At 37.9% G+C, this 17286-nt stretch overlaps 1 pseudogene; it reads left to right on the top strand.

Annotated features, from left to right (window-relative positions):
* The first annotated feature begins 863 nt into the window (after nucleotides 1-863).
* Nucleotides 864-14139, top strand: LOC105478286 (large ribosomal subunit protein eL8 pseudogene; annotated as a pseudogene).
* Nucleotides 14140-17286: the final 3147 nt, after the last annotated feature.

Here is a 17286-nt window from a genome sequence, read left to right as displayed (position 1 = left end):
AGTGATCCAATGCAGATTGTGACAGCAGTGACCAAAGTAGCAAGTGAGCTGTTTATTCAAAATGAAATCAACTTTTGGAGACAAAAAGCTTTGTTCAGAGGTTTTTTAGATGGGGTCTTGTTCTGTCGCCCAGGCTGGAGTGTAGTGGTGCGATCGGTTCACTGCAACCTTCGCCTCCTGAGCTCAAGTGATCCTCCCACCTCAGCCTCTCCAGTAGCTGGGACTACAGGTAGGTGCCACCATGCCTGGCTTTTTTTTTTTTTTTTTTTAAATTTTTGGTAGAGACAGGGTTTTGACATGTTGCCCAGGCTGATCAGAGTGTGGATTACTCTTAACCAAAGTTGGCAAGGGGAAATTTTTCTCTGATGTTTACAAGGTTCCTTCCATGGCGGTCACTGAGAATCATTAGGGCTGCTCTTGAGAAAATCATCGAAGTCTAGGATGTTCTGTTATCCCTACCCTGATCCATTTTGCACCTCACAACAGCATTCTCCTTGCATAGAGAAACCCAGGAGTGTCCTCTAACTTCTTGATTCCTATTTGTTTGCCCTGCCTGCTACATTTCTTTCTCCATCTCCTTCCCTTGCCACAGAGATCAATACTTAGGCCTGGCAGAGATTCACTCAAAGCTTTCAAATGGCTCCCAGCATGCTAAAAGGTTGGTTTTCAAAAAACACAGTGTTCTCAGAACACGAGGCCATCAAAATAGCTAATTTCATTTTGGGACACCAGGAATTAAAGAAGTGTTATCTATGTGACACAGAGAATTCTTTATCTTTGAGATCTGTTTCAGAGCCAGCTCAAAGCAAAATGGGGAGGGGCTGGAAGTAGGGCTGGGAGTGTTTCCAGTTGGACAATTCAACATGACAGATCTCCACTGCAACTCAACAGAGAATTGGCCACATCAAGCTAAAGGATCAAAAATGAGGTACCTGGCAGGGATCAATAAAGCAGTAGGGGAGAGTCATTTCTGGAAAAGACTGAGCTATCAGCTCAGTTAGTTCTCAAGGGCTCCCCAAAGAAATGATGGGCACTGACGTTTTGTCAGCTTTGCCAACAGAACCCAGAGACCCAGCTGGTGTCTCTGATCCTAGCTCTCGCAGCAGTCAAAGGTCTTGAGGCAGTGGAGAAGCAGGCTTTTTTGCTTCCCTTTAAAAAAACGATGCATGGTGTTTCAGCAAAAAAAAAATTGTAAAGGTAATATCCTCTTTAGCTGGGGTTTAAAACAGCCACTGAAAGCTCTTTGTAATCAATAATATAGATCTCATTATGGGCCCTACATTAAAGAGGTAGGAGCTATGTTAACTTTACAACTTCCTTGTAGGAAGAACAAGCAGAGATTGACCATGTGTGTTTTTATGTTTCTCAAACCAAATGCACATGCTACAACAGAAGCAGCGCATTGCACCTGTGCTTTACCCTTTATTATGTTATCATTTGATTCTCACAATAACACCGTGCTTACTTCTTTTAGAGGTAGGAACAGAGCCTCGGTGAGGTTGATTTTGCCAAGTCTCTCAATGAATGAATGAGGGAGTCAGGCTGCCATCCAAGTCTTAAATCTAATTCCAAAGCCAGTGCCTTGTTTTCTCTTTCATGCCAGCTGAGAGATTTTGTTGAGGCCAACAGTGAAGGCGGGGTCTAACTTAGGTGCAAGTGCTGGTGAAATGACACAGGCTTGCCTGGAAAGCCTGGCCTGGATGCTCCTCAGCTAAGCCCTCAAAGTGTTACAAAGAATTCCATAAACAACTGAAAAAAAGTTTTTGAAGTCCTTAGCAAGGCCAGATGTCCAGAGTGACCACTCTGTTCATTGCTGGCCAACTAGTTTAACCTCACAAATGTGCAACGAGAATCCCTATTCCTACGCTACCTGCAGGTTTTCCCTCCCCCTGTCCCCAGTCTCTTATAAATTCTGTTTTGGCTTTGACTCAGTCTATCAACTGATTCCATCACATGCAAGGAGACAATTTGCCTAAAAATTATTAAATATCTCTGAGTTATTCTTCAACATAGCTAAACCATGTCAGGGGCACCAGGATTATACATACTCTAAAATCAGGTACTGTTTAAATTTTTTTTTCCAATTGAGCATGTGTTCCTTCTTTTTTTAATTAAACTTTTATTTTGAGATAATTGTAGACTCACTTACATACAGTTGTAAGAAATAATAAAGAGCTCCCTTGTGCCCTTTACCTAGTTTTCCCTGATGGTACCATCCTGCAAAAGTAGAGTTCAACTGTATTTACTTTCATATTAAATGAAAAATTGTTGCATTGCTAAGGGGAGGAAATAAATAAGGAGGCAGCTGGAGGTGAATACACAGTCAGGGCAATGGATCTGTTGATTAATTTAAACGTGAGAGATAGTTGAGCAAATGTAAATGATGACAGGGAGTAAAGAGAGGTGAGAGAGGCAACTGAGTCCCCTAGGCCAGCTTGCTGGGCTCTGGTCAGACACTTTTCTGCCACCGTGTATATTCTGTACATGCTCTGCTCAAATTACAAAGAAGAGCAGGGTATTTTATTTCATTCCTTTTTGGGAAAAGAGAGACTTCCTGATTAGGAAGTCTGTAGAGAAATTCCCCATTGGAAAGAAACATGGATGGGATTCCACTTCCAGTGTGCTACTGTCCACATCTCTCTTTTCTGTCCTCATCCCTTGACATTTCAGCTCATAGATGAGTTTATTCAGCCACATCATGCCCAAGTAGGTGACATATGGTGGACCAACTTTATGCCACTGAGTTGCTAACCACTCCTAGTTGTTTTCTAAATTATATCTCAATTAAAAAAATAAAAGAACGGGCCCACTTTCTGAAATTTTCTTTTCTCCTTCACCTTCACACAAAATATTTCATTAACTCTTTTATTCTTGAGATATAAGAACAAACAAGGGGACTACACCAATTTTCAGGGGAGACTTGATTATGTGTTTCATTTCTTCATCTTTAGTCTTAAAGCAAGAGAGACCATAATGAACAACTTTTTACTTTCAGAGGCTACTTTAATGATTACTCATTTCTTATAGCATTTTCTTGTTTATAGGGCATGTAAATATCCCCTCTGGGTATATAAATATTCTGAATAAATACTCCCTCTCACAGGAGGGTCACACTGGATAACAGTCACTCAGGAAGCTTTATTCTGAACTATCTTTGTGGATTTCTTCTACATATTCTACACTCATTTTAATGTGACAATTCCCCTGTGGTTTAAAATAGGACATGCTTATTCTTCCTAGAATTGAAGGACACTAAAATAAATTTGACTTAAATAGTTCTACCTGAAAAAAATGCACCGAGATATCCAGGGATAGTTGTATAGGAACAAGATTTTGAAGCAAATGATACTATATACGTTTTATTTCTTCCAAAATTCAATACAGATGAAATCTAGATGACATCCAGATCATTCCACCCCAGGCTCTGGAAACACCACCCTCTGCTCAATAATTATGAGTAAAAGAACCCACTTCCCTCTCTTCACCCCTCATCTCATTTCGCTTTTCCTTAGCTCAGTCATGTGGTCACCCATAGCATTGAGGTGGTGGGAGGCAAGCTTGGATTTAGAGGTGAAGGGTAAAGGAGAAACACAAGACCCAGGGCAAGCACCTTAATTTATAGTATACCATGAATTAGGGGTTCCCAACCCCTGGGCCTTGGACTGGTACTGGTCTGTGGCCTGTTAGGAACTGGGGTACAAAGCAGGAGGTAAGCGGTGGGGTAAGCGAGCATTACTGTCTGAGCTCCGCTTTCTGTCAGATCAGTGGAAGCATTAGATTCTCAAAGGAGCATGAACCCTATTGTGAACTGCACATGCGAGATATCTAGGTTGCAAGCTTCTTATGAAAATCCTTAAAAAACAAATGCCTGATGATTTGAGGTGAAACAGTTGCATCCCAAAACCACCTACCCTCTTACCATCTATGGAAAAATGGTCTTCCATGTAACTGGTCCCTGTTGCCAAAAAGGTTGGGGACCGCTGCCATGAGAATAACTCTGATGTGAATTCCCAAATGAAAGCTTCAAATCCACTCTTCTTAACCACGGATTTTATAGACAGATTGAAGGGAAACAAGGGAAAAACAATTGTATCAGTTAGGATTACATTGACCTGCATGTAATGGTAACTTCTTATAATGTGAGAAAAATAAGAAGTCTAGAGGTAGAGGTACTACTAGGGACACAGATCAGATTTATTTAACCTTTCCATTCTGCCACCCTTGGGCTATGGCTTTCATCTTGAAGGTTGCAAGATGGCTGCTTCACCTCTAGGCCTCATATCCACATTCCAGGGAAGAAGAAGGTAAAGGGGAAGGTGAAGCTGGTTTGCTTCCTTCTGTCAGGAGAGCAATAGCTATTGGGAAGCTTTAACCAGTAGATATCTGTTTACATTTCATTGGACAAAATTGGGTCACATGGACACTAGCTATAAGGAAGTCTGGGAGGTATTTTTTTTCTTTTTAAAATTCACTTTTAATTGACAAATAAAAATTATATATACGTAATATATAACAGGATGTGTGTGTATGTATATATATGTGTGTATATATATAGTAGAGTGGCTAAATTGAGATAATTAACATATGCATTACTGTACATACTCTTTTGTGTGGTGAGAACGCTGAAAATCTATTATTTTAGAGATTTCCAAGAATACAACACATTGTTACTATACAGGCACCATGTTATACAATAGATCTCTTGAACTTATTCCTAACTGGAATTTTGTATCCTTTGACCAACATCTCCCCAACCTTTCCCCCTACCAGCCACTGGTAATTACCATTCTACTCTCTGCTGCCAGGAGTTCAACTTTTTTAGATTGTATATATCAGCGAGATCATGTAGTATTTGTCTTTCTGTACCTGGCTTATTTCACTTAGCATAACATCCTCCAGGTTCATCCATATCATCGAGAATGACAGAATTTTCTTCTTTTTAAAGGCTGAATAGTATTCCATTGTGTATATATACCACATTTTCTTTATCCATTCATCTACTGATGAACACTTAGGTTGATTCAATATCTTGGCTATTGTGAATAGTGCTGCAATGAACACGGGAGTACAGATATCTCTTTGATATACAGATTTCATTTCCTTTGGGTATATACCTAGTTATGGGATTGCCAGATCATATAGTAGCTCTATTTTTAGCTTTTTTGAGGAACTTTGGGGAGGTATTTTTAATGGGACACATTGCAGCCCTGAACAATGACAGGCTCTTGTCAGTAGAAAAGGAGGGGGAATGTAGAGGTAACCATCAGTATTCAGTGAAACAGTTAACATAAATATCTGTCCTTATATCTATAAATTTGTAGAGTCAGATAGAGACCTTGCACTGATTCACTACACCTTCTGGGAGATATGGGGAGCAGTAAAACGCGTAGTGTCTGTAACTAAGACTTTAGACTCCAGAACAGGTATTTTTGAATCCTAGCTGTTACCAACTGTGACCTTGAATAGATCACTTTATTTTCTCACAAACACATTTCCTATGCCCACATCACAGGGCTATTTAAGGATAAAATGAAATAACATTTTCATGATGTCCTTCCCGCTATTCCCCTACATTACAATGTCCAGCACACAGACCCCAGCAGGCCCACTCATTGACTTCAAAGAGGAGAACAAAATTATCAGCAGACCATAAACAAGAGGAGAGTTAGATAAAGTAATTTAGCCCTTAGGTTACATTGTCATGTAGTGTGAAGTCAAGTAATGAGACATTGTGAAATGACAACAGCATCTATCTCACAAAGTCTAGTCTCTGTGTGTTTTGATGCTGTGCAGAAAATGTTTGAGGATGATTTCTAACAAAACTTTTTCTAACAAATATTATGACATAATATAGTGCCCAGCTTGAGGGAACAAACATTCCTCATCAACTTCCATGCACTTTTTGAGAATGACATTGAATGAGCTGATAGAGGAACACTTACTAGGAAAACCAAAAAACTGACATGAATTCTTGAAATGCCCTCAACATCTTTGTTCCTCAGTAACACGTTATGTGTTCAAATACACATAAAACCTTAGACTGCTTCATTACATATAATCCTACAACTTCTGAGTTCCTTATATTTTTACATTTCTATTAATCTTATTCTACATCACAGTTCAAGAGATGGTTTGCCTCTGCATTTTAAGAAACAAACATTCTTTGATGGTATTTTTGTTAAATGATTGAAATTGATTTATCATTTGGAATAGTCTTGACAAGGTTTCCCATGGCTAAAGAATTGCCTCTCTGGGTCATGAACTCCATAATCCACAGCAATGAACAGTTATGTCAGAGCAGCTATTTGTGGTCACCCATAAGCTAAACACTGTTAAGCTGCTCTAATGGAGGTGTTGGATAGTGTGTTTTCTGTGTATTTGTCACACCAATAAGTAACACTGTGTTTAAGGGTTGGATCAAACTTTGAGTTTTTTTGGTCGATTTGAATGCATCCAGGCCGGATCTGAAAGCTATGTCAAGGAGCAATGATTGAAGAAACTAGAGATATTTAATCTAGGGAAGCAGAAACTAATGAGAAATATCATGATCTTCAAATATTTAAACAACTATCAGACTTGGAAGGATATGGTTTTATTCTATATTGTCTCAAAGGTCAGAAGTAAGGCTGATGAATACAGTTACCCAAGCAGGGCATTCAGTTCATGGTAAGAAAAAAACTGTTCCAACAAGGAAATGAGCAGCCTCATAAGAATTAGTTTCCTGTGCATTAAATATCCATTCTCAGATGTGGTGATCAGCTGTCAGGGATATTGCATTAAGTGGGAGGATAGATGAGATAAATCTAAACATCTCTTCCAACCCTGAGTTGATTCTAACAGCCACAGCACTCAGAAATTCAGAAAGAAAACATCTTGAAACCTGAGATGGGAGCCATAAAAATCTTCCTTTGTTTTTAGTACACTTTAGGCTTTGAGGAGGTTAGAAAGATTACTGTTAAGACTTTGTGTATTCTAGTAGTATAAGTAAGTTTTCTACAGAAGTACCCAGAGCCCTTTAAGAAGGGCTGCTGTTTTGATCACTTTTTGGTAAACACTCCTCTTTACCATGTGATCTATGGATGTCAAGGTCACAGTTTGAAAAGTATGTTTAAAGAACAGAGGATTTTTTCCACCCACGGTTCCCTTTTCCATGCCCACTTTTCTGCTTGCTACCCTATGCTCTGAAGGAGAAGGGCAGGGGGCACCTCACCTACCAGGGCTTCAAATCTTATCCCTTGGCTCATAGCTCCCTGCTACAGATGTATGGCATTCCCTTCTGATCTATAACTTGACCTACAACGGGCCAAGAAGGACTGGATGAAACAGAGACTAGAGGCTGTCAGCTCAGAACCCAGACTGTCACCTCACTCTCCCTTCTCTTCTAGGCTCAAAATGTTTTTGCTGAAACAAAGAGGATACATATTCTCAGTAACATTAACATAGAATGCCAAACATGACATGTATTATACATGCATTTATTGGATGTGAGCATATGAAATCACTACAATGTAAAAGGCATAAGTAACCTTGTCTCCCGCCACCAAAGAAGTGGAGAGTAAAAATCCTTTAGTGGTTTGAGCCAGATCAATACTCAACTCTTAAGCAGGAAATTGTGGTGCTCTCACACAGAAAGCTACTCAGACATTGCCTGCACCAGACTCGGAGCCAGACATCCTGACAGAGGCTAATATGGCTCATAAGTGGTGAACGGCTCCTTAAATTGCAGCCTAAATTCTCCCACAGTATCCCCAACTCAGAAGGCCCTTGGCAAAGAAAGTCCAAGATGAAAGAGCACTAACTATCTCCAAGCCAGTTTTTAGCCTTCTGATTTGGGTGAATTACATCCCATGGAACTAAGAGAGCATGCAAATGAGATTTCTTGGGGGGAATTGACACTATATAAAGTCACAAAAAACTGAGACAGCAAAGTAGAATTTTCATTTTTGAAGGGTGAGAGAAGATAGCTTTCACATAGTGTGGCTGAATAAGTTTAATATTGATTTCCAGAAACATTCTATAACACATTAAAAGAATAATTTATGAATACTTAGAAAACAATGTAAGAGTCCCTAGGACCTGCAGGAATTCATGAAGAACAAATCGAGTAAGACTAATTTATTTATTTAATCAGGTTATTGCATTATTATGATAAACCAGGGAATGCAATAAGCAGTATTATCTTTTTAAGTCGACTTTATGGAAGTGTAGTTTACATAAAATAAACTGCACCTATTTTAAATGTACAGTCTGATGAATTTTGACAAATGTGTACACCCATGAACCATCACCATGATCAAGACAGAACATTTCCATCAGCCCTGAATGTTCCCTTGTGCCCCTTTATAGTCAACCCTCCTCCCATTCCTGGCCTAGGCAAGGAGTAATCTGCTTTCTGTCACTCCAGATTAGTTTCAGTTTTCTAGAATTTCATATAAACAAGATGGTACAGTATGTAAATTTTTGTATCTGGCTTCGATCACTCACCGTATTGTTTTTGAAATTCATCGATGCTGTTGGGTGTTACTTTTATTGTGAGTCAAATTTCACTGGGTGGCTACATATTTTGTTTATATATTCACCTGTTGATGGACACTGGAGGTTGTTTTTCATTTTGGAGGTATTATGAAAAAAGCTGTTGTGAACATTCATGTACAAATTTTGTGTAGAGGTATGTTTTAATTTCTTAGTTGGCAATGATCTGAATGCCAAAGGCATTTAGCAGGGTCTCATATACAACTGTAAACAAGATAGAAATATGTGAACCAAGTGCAAGAATTATATATATAAATTATATATGATATGTAATAATGCATACTCTTTCTATATATATATATAAAATATCATAATAAAGTAACTTTGTGGCTGTACTCAGAGGCTGCTAATTAATGGATCAATGCCAACATGACAAGAAGTTTCTGGTGATATGTTACAGCCTCTGTCCTCAGTATTCTTTTTAATTTAAATTTTAAAAAAATTGACAGATAAGATTGTATATATTTCTTGGGTACAAGAGGATGTTTTAAAACATATGCACATTGTGGAATGGCTAAATCCAGCTAATTAACATGTACATCACCTCACATAGTTGTCATTTTTGTGGTGAGAACACTTAAAATCTACTCTCAGCATTTTTCAATACAATACACTGTTATTAACTATAGTCATCATGATGTATGATACATCTCATGAACTTATTCTTCCTATTTAACTGAAATTTTTTAAAACAGTGAGGAAGGTTTTATTCAGGACTTTTAAAAAAATTTTTTAATTTTTAATTTTTGTGGGTACATAGTAGGTGTATGTATTTACTGGGTACATGAAATGTTTTTATACAGACATGCAATGTATAATAATAACATCATGGAGAATGGGGTATCCATTCCCTCAAGCATTTATGCTTTGAGTTACAAACAATTCAATTACACTCCTTAAATTATTTTAAAATGCACAATTAAGTTATTGACTGTAGTCACCCATTGTGCTATCGAATAGTAGATCTTATTCTTACTACTTTTTGTACCCATTAATCATCCCCACCTCCCCTCAGCCCACCCAATACCCTTCCCAGCCTCTGGTAACTGTCCTTCTACTTTCTATGTCCATGAGTTAAACTGATTTGATCTTTAGATCCCACAAATAAGTGAGAACACGCAATGTTTGTCTTTCTGTGCCTGGCTTATTTCACTTAACATAATGATCTCCATTAACTGAAATTTTGTAATTGTTGACCAACATCTCCCAAATCCACTTCCCCACCACCTCCCCAGACCCTGGTAACCACTACTCTACTTCTGCTTCTAGGAGTTTCACTTTTTAGATTCCACATATGAGTGAGATTATGTGGTATTTGTCTTTCTGCGCCTGGCTTATTTCATTTAAACACAGGGTCCTCCAGATTCATCCATGTTGTTGAGAATGACAGGATTTCCTTCTTTTAAAAGGCTGAATGGTATTCCATTTTGTATATATACACTACATTTTCTTTATCCATTCATTCGTTGATGAATCCTTATTTATTTATTTATTTTTCTGAGACGGAGTCTCGCTCTGTCGCCCAGGCTGGACTGCAGTGGCCGGATCTCAGCTCACTGCAAGCTCTGCCTCCCAGGTTCACGCCATTCTCCTGCCTCAGACTCCGGAGTAGCTGAGACTACAGGCGCCCGCCACCTCGCCCGGCTAGTTTTTTGTATTTTTTTTTTTTAGTAGAGACGGGGTTTCACCGTGTTAGCCAGGATGGTCTCGATCTCCTGACCTCGTGATCCACCCATCTCGGCCTCCCAGAGTGCTGGAATTACAGGCTTGAGCCACCGCGCCCGGCGATGAATCCTTATTTTGATTCCGTATCTTGGCTATTGTGAATAGTGCTGCAATAAACGGGAGTGCAGGCATTTTTTGAAATACTGATTTCAGTCCCTTGGGATTCATTTCCTTCAATTCCTGAAGTAGGACTGCTGGATCTCATGGTAGTTCTATTTTTAATTTTTTGAGGAATCTCTATACTGTCTTCCATAATGATTGTACTAATTTACATTCCCACCAATAGCGTGCAAGGGTTTCCTTTTCTCCACATCCTCAAACATTGTGGTCTTTTGTCTTTCTGATAATAACCATTCTAACAGTTGTGAGGTGATATCTCTCACTGTGGTTTTAATTTGCATTTCTCCGATGATTAATGACATTGAGCATTTTTTATATAACTGTTGGCTATTTGTATGTTTTCTTTTGAAAAATGTCTGTTTGGGTCCTTTGTCCATTTTTAAATTGTGTTATTTGTTTTCTTGCTATTGAGTTGCTTGAGCTCCTTATATATCTTGGAAATTAACCACATATCAGATGTATGGCTGGCAAATGTTTTCTCCCATTCTGTAGGTTGTTTCTTCGTTCTGTTGATCATTTCCTTTGTATAGAGAAGCTTGTTAGTTTGATGTAATCCCATTTGTCTATTTTTACTTTTGTTGTTTGTACTTTTGGGGTCATATCCAAAAAATCATTGCCAAGATGAGTATAGAGCTTTTCCTCAACTTCTAATAGTTTTATAGTTTCAGGTTTTACATTTAAGACTTTAATCTATTCTGAGTTGATTTTTGTATATGGTGAGACAAGGGTCCAATTTTATTCTTCTGCATATGGATATCTAGTTTTCCCAAAGCCATTTATTGAAAAGACTGTCCTTTCCCCATCTTGTGTTCTTGGCATCTTTGTTGAAATTCACTTGACTTCTTAATATTCTTGTATTTCATATGCTTATCATGTCAGTAGGACCAAGATAATAAAATCTGTACATTCCGTGAAGCTAGAAGTGTTAGCTAATCATTAGCAGATTCAGGATCCAGAAAAATGTTAAAATGATCAATGTTTTTAACTACCAAAATTAAATTTAACAAGGATAAATGGGAAGTATTGGGTATAAGTACCAAGAAACAACTGTCCAAGTTCAGGATGAAGGAAATATGACTTAGAACCATATGTGTAAAATAACTTGATATTTTTCAGTGAATAATAGCTTCAATGTTAGTTGACAGTCATACCACCAAAGAAACCATGCTTATTTGGGACCGCATTAATAAATGTTATACACATACACACACACACACACACACACACACGAAAAAAGTAATATTTCGTCTCTACCCAGTTTTCGTTAAAGTGTATGTGGAGTACTGAGTGGAATTCTAAAACAACATAAACTGAAGTACATACAAATAAAAGAGGCCAAGATGGTGGTTATTCAGGACTGTGTTGTATGAAGACAGGTTGAAAGAACTGAAGATATTTGTTTTGGTATAAAGAACTTATGATGTGGGTAGGGTATGGTTATAGCTGTCTTCAGAAATATGAAGAACCATCCCACATAAAAGAAATTAGACTTATTGTAGACTCTGAGTGCTAGAATCATGGTTTGAGAAGCTACCAGAAGACAGAAGAGATAATACTCCAACTATTAGACTGGTCTAAAGATAAATATGTTTTCCTCAGGAGACACTGAATTTTTGGTTATTGGAGGTGTTCAAATATGGATCCACTGACCTGGAACATTACCTCACCAGTATAATGGGTGTAATGATACCAGTATATGTAGACTGAGGATAATGTGAGTGAACATACCTCTATTAAAGTAGTTGTCCCATTTCACTAGGCTTATTGATTGACATGTCTATCTTAATTAGCTAAAGAATGCCTCAAAATCAAGGACTACATCTAATTCATCTTTTTTTTCTGTAACATCAACCATAGTATCTGGCTCATGAAGGCATTTTTAATAAATGTTTTTGAATGACTGGAGATAACAGATATAAGAGTACTTCATAAATATAGCACAACACTAATAAAATATACTATTAATTGTTAATATTAATAATTTCTTCCTAAACAGCCTGTCAATTCATGTTATCTATATTCATAATTATAACAAAAATTTATATATGCCATATAGTTTTACTGGTGAGTTCTTTCTTTCTACTAAGAAACATAATTTTTATGCCATATGAACTGTTCAAGAAGAGAATGAAAGGACAAAAACTTCCCATTCACTTTTATTGTCAAACTTCTTTTATGAAGTTAGCATTAAAGTGGTACTAAAACCTGACAAAAAACTCAAAAACAAAAATTATGGTCTAATCTCAGTATGAACATAATGCAATAAAATAATATGGTATCAAATCAAATGTAATAGAATATTAAAAGAATAACTCGCCAAGTGGCATCATCCCAGGGATATAAGAATAATATAATATTAGCAAATATATTAATATAATGTATCATATCAGGATGACAAATAAGAAAAATCACATGATTACTGTAATAGATGCTGAAAGGAAGTTGATAATTCAATAGCCATCTCTATAAACCTATAAATAGTCATCTTTATAAAACTATAAGTAGTTTTATAAAAGGAAAGAAAAACTGGCATAGTAATAATAACAGTATTAATCTCAAAATGGTAGCAAATAGGCAATTAATTGTGATACACCAAAAGATTTATTATTTAACATTGTTTTAGAAGTTCTGGAAAACCAAAACTCAAACAAAACCCCCAAACAACAAAAACAGAAGGGCTGGAATATAAACAGATATGAGACAGAGGAAGAAAAGAATCAACAAAAATTGTTATAATTAATGAGATTTCAGAGTAGTGGCTGGGTAAAAAAATGTACAAAAATAAGTATATTTACTCTATAACAGAAATAACCAGACAGAAGAGATTATGGATCAAAAGAACGAATTTGAAATAGGAACAAGAACATAAATACTAACATAATCTTAATAAGAAAAGTTCAGCTCCCGCCGCCCGAAAGGAAAGAAGGCCAAGGGAAAGAAGGTGGCTCCAGCCCCTGCTGTCGTGAAAAAGCAGGAGACCAAGAAAGTGGTGAATCCCCTGTTTGAGAAAAGACCTAAGAATTTTGGCATTGGACAGGACATCCAGCCCAAAAGAGACCTCACCCGCTTTGTGAAATGGCCTCGCTATATCAGGTTGCAGCGGCAGAGAGCCATCCTCTATAAGCGGCTGAAAGTGCCTCCTGCTATTAACCAGTTCACCCAGGCCCTGGACCACCAAACAGCTACTCAGCTGCTTAAGCTGGCCCACAAGTACAGACCAGAGACAAAGCAAGAGAGGAAGCAGAGGCTGTTGGCCCGGGCCGAGAAGAAAGCTGCTGGCAAAGAAGAAAGCTGCTGGCAAAGGGGATGTCCCCACTAAGAGACCACCTGTCCTTCGAGCAGGAGTTAACACCGTCACCACCTTGGTGGAGAACAAGAAGGCTCAGCTGGTGGTGATTGCACATGACGTGGATCCCATCGAGCTGGTTGTCTTCTTGCCTGCCCTGTGTTGTAAAATGGGGGTCCCTTACTGCATTATCAAGGGGAAGGCCAGACTGGGCCGTCTAGTCCACAGGAAGACCTGCACCACTGTCGCCTTCACACAGGTGAACTCGGAAGACAAAGGCGCTTTGGCTAAGCTGGTGGAAGCTATCAGGACCAATTACAACAACAGATACGATGAGATCCGCTGTCACTGGGGCGGCAATGTCCTGGGTCCCAAGTCTGTGGCTCGTATCGCCAAGCTCGAAAAGGCAAAGGCTAAAGAACTTGCCACTAAGCTGGGTTAAATGTACACTGTTGAGTTTTCTGTACGTAAAAATAATTAAAATACAAATTTTCCTTCAAAAAAAAAAAAAAGAAAGAAAAGTTCAAAGATCTGTGTGAGATGGAAAACAAGAGACCATTATATGTTCATTCTTCCCTAATTAATATTTAAATTTTATGTAATTACAATGTATACATTGGAATTATTTTTTGCAACTTGATACAATGATTCTAAAGTTCTTACGGAATAGCAAATAGATGAAAATAGATAAGAAAACATTGGGATAAAAAAGAATTAGGGTACTGTTACTTTGACAGATATTAAAACCTATTAACAAAGCTGCAATAATTAAAACATTGTGATCCATTAAAAAAGGAGATATATAGCAACGGAGACAACTCACTAAATAAAAATTGGCCAACAGGGACTGCAATTGGGGAAGTGAGGAAATCAGTTTCATGTCACACTTTACTGGATTGAAAAGAATGTAATGCAGAAATACAAATCATAGGACATTAGAAGAAAAGATAGGTGAATATTTACCTGGTCTCAGGAAAGGAAAATACTTTCAAAGCTCAAATGTAACAGAAATAATCTCAATGAGAGAATAGTTAGATTTGACTTCATAAGGCATTTAAACTGTTTTGTGTCAAAAATTATGAGAAATGGAAAGGACAAATGGCAAGATGGGAATTTTTTCCACAAATATAATAAAAACTTGCCAATAATTTTTAAATGCAGTAGCAAGAAATACCACAAGAACCAGTAAGCTGTGTGAATAGTTGTTTACAAATAGGAAAGATAAATGCTCAACAAATAGGTGAAAAAAAATTTACCCTCACTGGAAATCAAGATAATGAAAATGGAACTGACAAGTGAAATTTCTCTTATAGATTTAACAAGTTTCTAAAAGGATGAAAATACTCATTGCCAGCAGGGGTGTGGTGGATGACAGTATTGCATTCTCTTGGTATGAGTGTGAATTGGTACAGCCTTTCTGGAAAGCAAGATACATTAAAACCTTAAAATGTTATTGTCCTTTCCAAAAGGGATTCCTCTTCTGGAAAGAATCTAAGATGCAGATAAAGAGTTAGATATAGAGATATTGACTTCAGCATCTGTTATAAGAATAAAGAAAGGAAGCAATACCAATGTTCAATAACAAGGGAAGGGTTAAGCAAATTTTGGTAACCCACATGTCAGGAACATTATCTAGCTTTTAAAATGGATTTATAAATTTTTTTAATGGCATGGGGAAATGCTTATGTTAAAAGATGCAAAATTGTACACACACTCATGTATATGCATGCACATGTACACACTGTATTTTCTCAAGCATCTTAAAAATATATTGACAATCAGGCGAAAGGAGATGCCTACAGTGTCAATTCTGCACGGTGGAATTATGGGGAATGTTATCGCAATCTTTATACTTTTCCATATTTTCCAAAATCCTTATGAGTTACTCTTATTACCAGAAAAAATAATTTCCAAATAAAAATTATTCTTAAAGTGAAGACCCCAAAAAGCTGGCAAAAAGGAAAAAAGATAACTATAATGTATCAAGGTTTCTTCAGACCTTCTGATAGGTTCATTTTGAACATGTTGCATCTGAGATGCCAGTAGAATGCTGGCAAGGACACCCAGTTGGCAAATGGACAGACTGGTCTAGAGCGTAGAGGGACAATATGGGTTGTAAGTACAGAGACATCAGCATATATATGTTAGCTCAAGTCACTAGTGCTACAACTTCGGCTAGTTTAGCCCCTCTGATTCCCAGTTTCCTCCTCAATAAAATAGAAATGATAATAGTACCTTGAGGGCTGTTGTAGGGATTAAATGAGCTAATATAGGTAAAACACTTGACCTAGTACATAAATGTTAGCTATTGTCATTATTAATTGTATTACCATTGATGAGAGTAACCCAGGGATGATGATTAAGTTGAGGAGAGAACAGGGGTTGTTATAACATTCTATGCACATCAGCCCGACTTCCAGTCATTGGTGTGTGACTCTGCCTGAGGGCAGGCTAGATGTATCAGGTAATTAATGTAGCTCTATCCCACTTTCAGGAGCAGCCTTTGACCAATGACTGATGGGATTGGTGGATAAATACTTCAGCTCTCTTGATCCACAAGCAAGATAATTCTGAGGCTTGTGTTCTGCAGTGGGACTGTTCTCCAGTTGCCCACGGTGGTAACTGGCATGATATCACACCCTTTATTGGCTACCTTCCCTTCCCAGTCTTACTTCCTCACTCTCCTACTGGGATCATCTTTTCAGCAAATAATTTGCATGTAAATCTTTGTGTCTCAGGGCTTGCTTCTGGGAGAAACAAAATTAAGACAGCCAAGGATGAAACCTGTTCTATAATAACATTCAAGGGATGGTTGGCAAAGAGAAGCCCATGACGGAACTAGAGAAGGAATAGAGAGAGGTAGCAAAAAGCTGTGGTCTAAAAACCCAAAGTAAAGGACAGTTTCCTGAATGAGGTAGGAGGAAACAGCATCAAATGCTATGGAGATGAGATGCAAAAAGAACTGGAAACTGTCCATCTGAGTTGGCATCTATGAGGTGCTAGGTGACCTCTGCCAGCAGATTTTTGGTTTAGTGGTAGAAGATGCCAGATGGTAGTGGGTTGAGGAAGTGAATGGGAGGTAAAAAAGTGGAGGCAGCAAATACTCATTTAGGAAGTCTGGCTGTGAAGGGAATGAGAGAGAAAAAAGAGACGGAGAGAGGGAGAAAGGAAGAGGGAGAAAGGAAGAGAGAGATGGTGGGGGAGAGGGAGGAAGGGAGGGAGACGGGGAGAGAGAGAGAGAGAGAGAGAGAGAGAGAGAGAAGGAGAAAAAGACTTGGCTAGTTTGATGATGAGAGAAAAATAACCAGCTGACATGTGATTGAAAAACCATATCCTAGTTGATACAATGCTTTAGCCACTACCATATTCCGAGAGTTTCCCAATATTCTCATCTTCATCAACACCCTTTTATTGAACACCTCCTGTCTGCAGAGCATGGCTAAAGTATTGAGAAAACAAAGTAAAAGACACTTCCTGATCTCAAGGAGATTATACTCTAGTAGGGGAGGTGAGACATGAAAAGGTTATTAGAAATATAAGATGGTATATAATGATGATAAAATGAGAGGTACTATTAATTAGTACTTTACTGATGGCTTAAATAAAAATTTTAAATGTAGTAA

The sequence above is a fragment of the Macaca nemestrina genome, chromosome X, assembly GCF_043159975.1.
Source record: "Macaca nemestrina isolate mMacNem1 chromosome X, mMacNem.hap1, whole genome shotgun sequence".
Lineage (NCBI taxonomy): Eukaryota > Metazoa > Chordata > Mammalia > Primates > Cercopithecidae > Macaca > Macaca nemestrina.
Note: the sequence above shows the minus strand (reverse complement) of the source record. Positions and strands in the feature narration are given on the sequence as shown.